Source organism: Schistocerca nitens, chromosome 7 (assembly GCF_023898315.1).
Source record: "Schistocerca nitens isolate TAMUIC-IGC-003100 chromosome 7, iqSchNite1.1, whole genome shotgun sequence".
In the NCBI taxonomy this organism is placed as follows: Eukaryota; Metazoa; Arthropoda; class Insecta; order Orthoptera; family Acrididae; genus Schistocerca; species Schistocerca nitens.
In genome coordinates this window covers 217,297,149-217,305,930 of record NC_064620.1, presented here as the reverse complement: position 1 = coordinate 217,305,930, position 8,782 = coordinate 217,297,149, and positions in this window count along the sequence as shown.

The window sequence follows — 8,782 nt, the reverse complement described above, 5'->3', positions numbered from 1 at the left end:
ATTTATTTCAGTTCCATCACTGCTACTTGGAGGCCGTTACACAGTTGACCACAGTTGCACGAGATTCTACCAGTGTTTAACTTCCAAAACAACTTGTGTGGTACCATTTACGCGTTAGTGAGCATGCTCTGATACCTTTTTCCACTATAATATCACATGAACAACATTTTACTGATCGTAATAACTCATAATTTACGGAGCAACATATCACAGTTTGTATACACGCCGCCATCTTGCAACAACACAATGAAGGTGCACTGTTTCCACAGCGTGCAAGCACGGAAAGTGGTTGCGGAAAATGCCTTTGCAGCCAAACACGACACCCTGCTGTTAACGTCATTAATTTTACTGATAGTCATGACAAAGACGTTAGTACAGGCAGAGAAGGGACAGAACCTGCAAGAAAGTGTTGACATGGAAAAGCTAAAGTTTAGGAAGTAGATGGCCTGAAAATTAGGAAAGAAGAGAGAGAGTGATGACTGGAATGGGGTTCAGGTATTTTTCCCAGAGAAAAATAATTCTAACACACACATTAAATATTCAGTTGACGACTTGGACAAATATGTTAGTAGACAGCAATTTATCTGATGCTGTGAATAGTACAAGCACATACCACCTTTTCAAAAGTTTACAGCTTCTGTGAATTTATAAATTTTCCCAGCTTCTGATTTATTCAGTGTTGCCATCACATGATTATTTTTTTCAGTCCAACCAACACTCCAAACTCCATCAAAATTAAATATCTCCATATTTTCTTGCAAAAATAAAGAAAAAAATAAAACTTTTTTGTAAAGCATTACACTCATTACTTTTTTTATGCATCGAGCAAACATTTAAAAATCCATCAAAATCAGATATCTCTCTCTTTTTCTAGCAAATAAAATGACATAATTGAAATTTCTTTAAACATAATACGCATGTCTAGTTTATGAGCTGGAAAAACGTTTAAAACTCCGCCGAACTCAGCCAAAATATGAAATAAATATCATTATATAATTACATCACATTTTAATGGAACAGTAACACACTCCACTAAATTTTGGGCGTGCAGTCGCACACATTCAGCTTCTAGAACCAATAAATCGACTGTATAACGTCCAGTCATCTTCAGAATGTGCCGACAAACACATGGCTCGGCAGTTACAGCCGAAATATTAGAAGAAGAAACCGAAATGATGCACAGCACGCCCAAAATTCAATGCAGCAGTCAATGCGCAACGAAAGATGCATAATTTTAAGGATATTTACTCACCTATGTTGATTAAAATAATAACAGGTCCTCTACATCGTCCTCTGCCTCTTCTTCAGTTGACGCGTTGGATTGTTGGTCTGCTCGGTAGGCATCCATTGTACCAATTTGCTTCAAAGCATGCTATGGTAAGACATAATTGTGACAGCACTTGTTCACATCCCTAAGTCTGGCCCAAACAGTGAGAATTTCGTTTACCATATTGGTTTTAAGTCTAAGTCTGAGGAGGGAGGTTTTCACATTGATGAGCACACTAAATGCTCTTTCGACCTCAGCATTTGACCAAGGTAACATCAAAAGCATCATTGCAAAATCTGAGAGCTCCTGAAATGGATTTTGGGAACTGGCATTTTTATATGTTGCAATCTCTTGCCAAATTTATGTTGTATAGTTAAAATTTTCCCATTGAATGGTAGTTAATTTTTATAATTGAAAGTCATTTTCTGTTTCTTCTGTGTCAGGTAATTGAAATTCCTGAGCTAGTTTATTTCACCACCCTCAAACACTGTTCAGGAGCAATTAGGCACACTTTTTGCAAAATCCTGACATTCAGCAGTCGCCTATGGATCTCCTCTGCTGAGCAAAGCAGGAAATTTTCGCCTCTACTGCGAACACGTTTTTGCCTTCTGTGTTAATTTTATGTTCTTTGATCATAATTACCAATGAAACCTCTACTTAATGGCTAAGATAAATATTAGGGGATTTGTATTTTCTAACGTCTACTGTTAGCAAATCCCCATTATAACTGGGGACAACAACTGCCTTGTAAGATCTACAATAAGAGGAACTAAGTCTTGCAGTTGCTTTGAACAGTCAGCTATGCTTGATTGGAATGATTTAATGACTTTTGACAATCTTCTAGGGTTGGTCTAAGAAACAGAAGATAAAACGTATTGATGGCATCAGATTACATACTATATAGTTAGTTTAGTTATGAAGCACTTAGTCTGATGTCGGGATATTTTGAATTGTGTCTGTATTTAAGCCACTGACTTAAAATGCGATTAACAGCAACTTCGATCGATAGCCACCTGGTGTCTGATTGGTGTATAATTTTAAGGGATTCGGCTCCATCATTTATTGGTTTAAAGAACTCCCTATACATGGCTTGTCAAGAAGATTTATAAAACCAAACATAAGTTTCACAAATTAAGAACTCAAGATTCCTTGGTAGCATTTAGGCAGCAGAGGACACTGCTAACTGAACTGAATGGCAAACACAAGGAATCAATATGAGATTAGAGGCCACACATATCAGTTTCTGGTAAGCACCATTGTTAATACCTACCATCACTGAGGCATTATCCATACCAATTCCTCTCATTTGTTTAATGTTTAGACTGTAATCTGAAAGTAATTACTTTACTGCAGTAACAATACATTCAGCATTCCCTTGTCTGGTTCAACAATTCCTAAAAAGGTGGAAATATCTCTGCTTTTTTGTTCTGAAAAATATACAATGCACACAGCCAAGTTTGGTGACAGAAATGTCTGTAGATTCATCTATAAGAAAACTGAAATGTCCATTATCATCATTCTGTATCTCTGATTTAAAGTGCTGGAAAAGAACTTACCTAATTAAAGCACTGCCCTTCGTACAGTGTAACTGTAAATTAGATGCATGGTCAGCACTTTGAAAAAAAAATTCTTGGTTAGATCTGTAAGATGATCAACGGATCTAATTGCACAGTGATTAACTGCAGACAATGTAAGAGCAGCTTCAGCAGCTGTACGTTCCTATGTGTGATGTAGTGAAGATGAAAACAGTTCGGTTGCTTTTAAATGTTTCTTACTTTTTCCATGCAGAAGTAAATCTGACAAACGCACATTCAGGTTGCATTAGCAATATTTACATTGCTCACTAATAGGTTCCCCGGGCACCTCTTAACATCCAATCCTATAATTGTTTATGATTTAACCACTCCTATATGTCTACATACCACTTGACATTCTTATCAGATGTGTTGAGTCAGTCGCAAAAAGTAACAAAAAGAGCGATAGACACTAGATGTTGAACACACAATAACTCACTACAACCTCTGTAACCTGGTACGCAGCTCCCCAGTTATGATGGGTAGCAGTCGGCAGCAGCCAGGAGAATTCGTGCCCTAGTGATTTGAGATGTTCGTTGCCAATAGCGCAGCGTACCATTAGCTGGTGTTGACTGCATTGTCGTCTTCTTTGTTGCTGAGCTGAGCTGTCTGTCTTTTGTTGCACTATATTCATTGTTATTTTGACGAAAATGAGTGATGATGCACTTGCTGGCTTATCGTGGAGGCTATCTTCAACTCCATTTCGGAAACGAAAGCCTGTTGTCAGGAGCTCATGGAAGCTCAACACAGGTTTCTGTTGCCTGCACTGGGTGCTTACAGTACATGGAGGTGGAGTTTCTTCTTCACGTCCCCCTCCCCCTCCCCCGCCCCCGCCCACCCTACGCAACGCCTCAGTCCACGCAGCATACAGGTATCTTGTCCACTCTCCCCTCTGCCCTCAAACCCTGCTCGACAGATGCCAAGTTACAATTTGCGAGAAGTACCGTACACTAATGTATTGCACTCACTATCCAGAATTCGCGGCACTAACTTATAGAGCAAAGCATATTTTTGTTAGTGTGTTGCTGGTGCTACAGGCATGTATCGTATATTTGGCCTGCCCGGTTGGCTGTGCGGTCTAATGCACGGCTTTCCGGGCAGGAAGGAGCGCGTAGTCCCCAGCACGAATCCGTCCAGCCGATTTGAGTCGAGGTCCGGTGAACCGGCCAGTCTGTGGATGGTTTTTAGGCGGTTTTCCATCTACCTCGGTGAATGCGGGCTGGTTCCTCTTATTCCACCTCAGTTACACTATGTCGGCGATTGCTGTGCAAACAAGTTATCCATGTACCCGTACACCACCATTACTCTACCACGAAAACATAGGGGCTACACTCGTCTGGTGTGAGACGTTTCCTGGGGGTCCACCGGGGGACGAACCACACAGTAACCCTGTGTTCGGTGTGGGGCGGCGGAGGGATGAAGCGGACTGCATTTGTCGTCGTGGGGTTGTGGCCCACTGCAGCTGTGGCGGGGATGGAGCTTCTCCGTCGTTTCTAGGTCCCCGATTAACATACAATACGATTGTATATTTAAAGCCAGTTTCAGTCCTGGTGGTGGATGATACTTTCGCTCCCAGTATTTGGCCAGCCAGAGGAGGAGCAATGGTAGTTTAAACTTCCTGATTGCCAGTTTTTGTGCCAATTTCCTGGCTTAAATTCCAAACCTCTCCACAATATCTCATGAAGAAAGGACATGTGGCACTGTTGATGGTGATTCCCCCGCCAGATGGGGATATTAAACTTGGCGGCCCCCTTGATGCTTTTCGAGAGAATTACACTATGTGACAGAACCGAGTTTCAGCCTCTCCCTCCTTGTCCATAAAAACACAAACACGACACCACACAATACCAGCACTCATCACAATCATTCCCAATGGATAAAAACGCGCTCGACACTTTGTAACAGGTCAGAGGAGGGCAATGGCAAACCGCCTCCACTCAGACCATTTCCAGGAAGGCATTTCAGGACTCCTGCTTCTGCTCCCTATGCTCAGTTCGTGATTATTGGGCTCTTACATGCTATTGTATCTTTGCATATAACAGATATTAGAGCCATTTACTACTGCATTATGTTTGCTTTGCTGAGTCTGCCAGTCATCAGAGATGTTTGATTCTGTTAGCTAAAAAAATGTACATTTCTCAGTAGGAGGGAAATCTAAGGAATTAAATTCAGTTCAGTTTTCGATATATCCTACATGTATTTAATCTGAATGAACAAATGAGAAATACAGCCCGTTTTTGCAACACAAAGAGTGAAACTTAGAGTTTCAGTGCAATACATCCATGACACTGTCTTGCAGGTGCACAACGATTTGGATTCGTAACAGTTTTATCGAACAAAATAATTTTTTTTCAAAATTAAATGAAATTAGAAAAATCCATCAAAAAAAGGCTCAGTTTTAGTAATATTCATCAAAAAATCCGTCAACCGTCAAAACTAAATTTTACCTGTCACACAACATGAAACTCCGTCAAATTTGACGGGAAATCCGTGAAGTTGGCAGTGCCTGTACTGTAAGCAGCAGAATAGTCTGGTATTCATGTCGGGAATGAGCCGAGATGTTCTTTGTTCATGGCCAAGCAGATGGCAACAGCCGAGTTGCTGCACGGCTATTCCAAAGCTAGTATCCTCATAGACACCCACCACATTACACAACGTTAGCCCGCCCTGTTAGCAGTGCAGTCTAATGCATGGCTTTCCGGATTGGGTAGGAGCACCTGGTCCCTGGCACAAATCCACCCGTCGGACTTGTGTCGAGGTCTGGTGAGCCGGCCAGTCTGTGGATGGTTTTTAGGCGGTTTTCCATCTGCCTCGGCGAATGCGGGCTGGTTCCCCTTATTCCACCTCAGCTACACTACGTCGGCGATTGCTGTGCAAACAAGTTCTCCATGTATGTGTACACCACCATTACTCTACCACACAAACATAGGGGTTACACTCATCTGGTGTGAGACGTTCCTTGGGGGGGGGGGGGCGGATCCACCGGGGGCCCAACGACACAATAACCTCTGAAAGAATGGTTCGGTGTGGGGTGGTGGAGGGATGAAGTGGACTGCGATTGGTGTCTTGGGGTTGTGGACCACTGCGGCTGCAGTGGGGACGGAGCCTCTCTGTCGTTTCTAGATTAACATACAATACAATACACAACGTTCCAGCCTCTTTTTGGGCGTTTGTTTGATAATGGGTCCTTTCAGACAGGCGAACGTACAGGGAGGCAGCAGACTGTGTGTACACCGGATTTGGATGAACAGGTTCCACACGTAGTTTTTCGGTTTTCCAAATCTGGTGTATGTACAAGTCCCACCACCTCCCTGCACATTCATCTGTCTGAAAGGACTTGTGATCAGACAAACACTCAAAAAGGGCCTGAAATGTTGTGTGATGTGGTTGGTGTCTGTGACGGTACTAGTTTTCATATAGCTTAGCTACCCTTTGACTGTTTCCATCTGCTTGGCCTTACACAATCACCATCTCAGCTTGTTCCCACCATGAATGCCAGGCCATTATTCTGCTTACAATACGCTGTGTCAATCACATAGCCTGCAACACACAAGGAACACACAACATGTGGTTAAAGGAACTTTCCTTTATCAGCATGATCTACCCTGGCAGTGATGTGTTTCTGGACATGTGTTTACAGTACTTCTTTTCCTCCATTTCCAACCAGGAATCCGTCCCTGCAGTTTGTCGATTCTATTAATGTTCACTCTGTATTATGGATGATGAAATTTGTATTCCAGTGTATGTAATAATGTATATCTTGTATGTACATTCCCTGTAGTGTTAACATTTTTCTTGAAGCCTCAAATGTAATGTTGTTTATCTTTTATTTACATTGTTTACAGTGTTATTTGTTTTTCTTTTCTCTTTGCCCATGTAATATTGTATTTATCCCGTATTACAGTACAATCTTTGTACAAAATGTAATTTAACAGGACCAGAAACTCAAATCATCAAATCTGTTACCACAATCAGTGATTAACAGTTTGTCTAAATTTAACCCAATAACTGGCATTGATTTACCTGGAAGAGTGCAAATATCAGACACTGGAACGAAATGAGAAAGAGGATGATGGGAGTAAGCACGAACATGTTGTCAATAGATGTGGAGCCCTATCAGCGTAGGTGCACAGATAACATTCATCTACAACGTCAAGCTTTCTAATTAACAGCAAGTAGTGGCAGTCCACAAAGAGTAACAATAATTTTACATTAACATTTACATATTTACACCACAGATCAAAGTTTGGTGTGTAGTTGTGTACACTTTCACCTCCTGCTGTCATATAATTCAATTACTGCACTCTTCACAGGAAGATCAACTAGTAGTACTGTGAGATGTGTGTGAGAGAAGCAAATTTTTTTACATATAATGAAATATTGGTCGTATAATTTAAGGGTGGGTCTACTGGTGAATTTTTTCCATGATTCAAAAGATTACTATTAGTACGAAAAGGATGAATTGAATTAATTGTATGGCCACACTGATTATTCCCATCAGTTGATCAATGACTGTTTAATTAGCCTACATGATGTACAGGTTGTTTTAAAATTAATGAGTAGTGAGTAACGTTCTGCTTGCTCTTCCAGTTTTTAATATTTATAAACTGCTCTCACTCATAATTTAGAAACTATGAATTAATAATAATTAATAAATTCGTTAACAAATCATTTTTTAAATTCAGAACTGTAACTGACAGCAACATATTTCATACCATTTCATTCACTGATAAGCCCATGCAATTGTCGCTATAACGAAATGAATCATTATACCGGTGCCAAAAACAACTAAACAACTTCACCTAAAAGCCACACTTTACTGGTGTTATGACTGTGCTTATTGCTGGGTGTCGTTGTAATAAATGGAAAAATGTTTAACGGTTCAGTGTAACCTGTTATTCCATGATATTTTCGATATATCCTTGAGTTCTATAGATACTCTCTGCAACAAGTTTAAGATGCTGAATAGTTCGTTTTCTGGGAATGAACCGTTCGTTAATGAAACTGTGTTGCTCGAACTTAATAATTTTCGCAACAGTTTATAGGCCGAGACTACGTCTAATTGAACAAAACGCAGTTTCAGAAGGAGACAGTGTTCATTGGCAGAAGCAATTATTTAGTTGGAACAAGTTGTACGACAATGGGAGTCTTCTATAAGGAAATGGTTACCAATATCAATTATAAAGTGCATACTGACAAACTTGAAGGTCTGACTAGTAGGCAAAATGGCTTCGTTCATATGAACGTGAACTTGCGAGATTGCCGCTCCATCAGACAGGTGAACAAAAGGCAGTGAACACAGCATGGTTTTAGGATGACGCAAAATCAGCAACTCGGAAAGCAAGTGCGCTAAGTAAATCAGTTGCTGAACTTGTGTCGACGTGCAATAAAGCTCAAGAAATCTGAACGAACTACGTGCGCGATTTGAACGTAGCAGTACACAGTGCTTAAGCATGTTGAATGATACGTTTTTTTGAGTCAAACTCAACGAAAGAGAAGATATCAGCACACATGCAGCGAAGCTGCAAAAGTTATTTGTAGACCTAAAAGATGAATTATCGAACCATGAAGAGAATATTTCGTCTGAAAGAATATTAAATGGTCGAATCTTATCTGTGCATGAAAAGGAATTTGATAATTACTCATTGAAAAACTTTGTGCTACGGAATTCTATTGCATGAATAAAACACAACAGAATCAACAGCATTTTTAAAGCACGAAAAGGGGAACAAAATAAGTCAAAGAGGATTTCAAAAGAGCAAGCAAAGGAAAAATTTCCGTGTAATACTAAGACATTGTGCAACGGAGTGTCCATAGAACGGTCGTGACAACGCTAACGCGTAGAAATAGAAGAAAAGAGAAAACGCTGTATTTACTTCACGCAGCACGCGTGCGTCTGCCGGAAACAACAGTGCTGCACATAAATGATATTGTGGCAGTG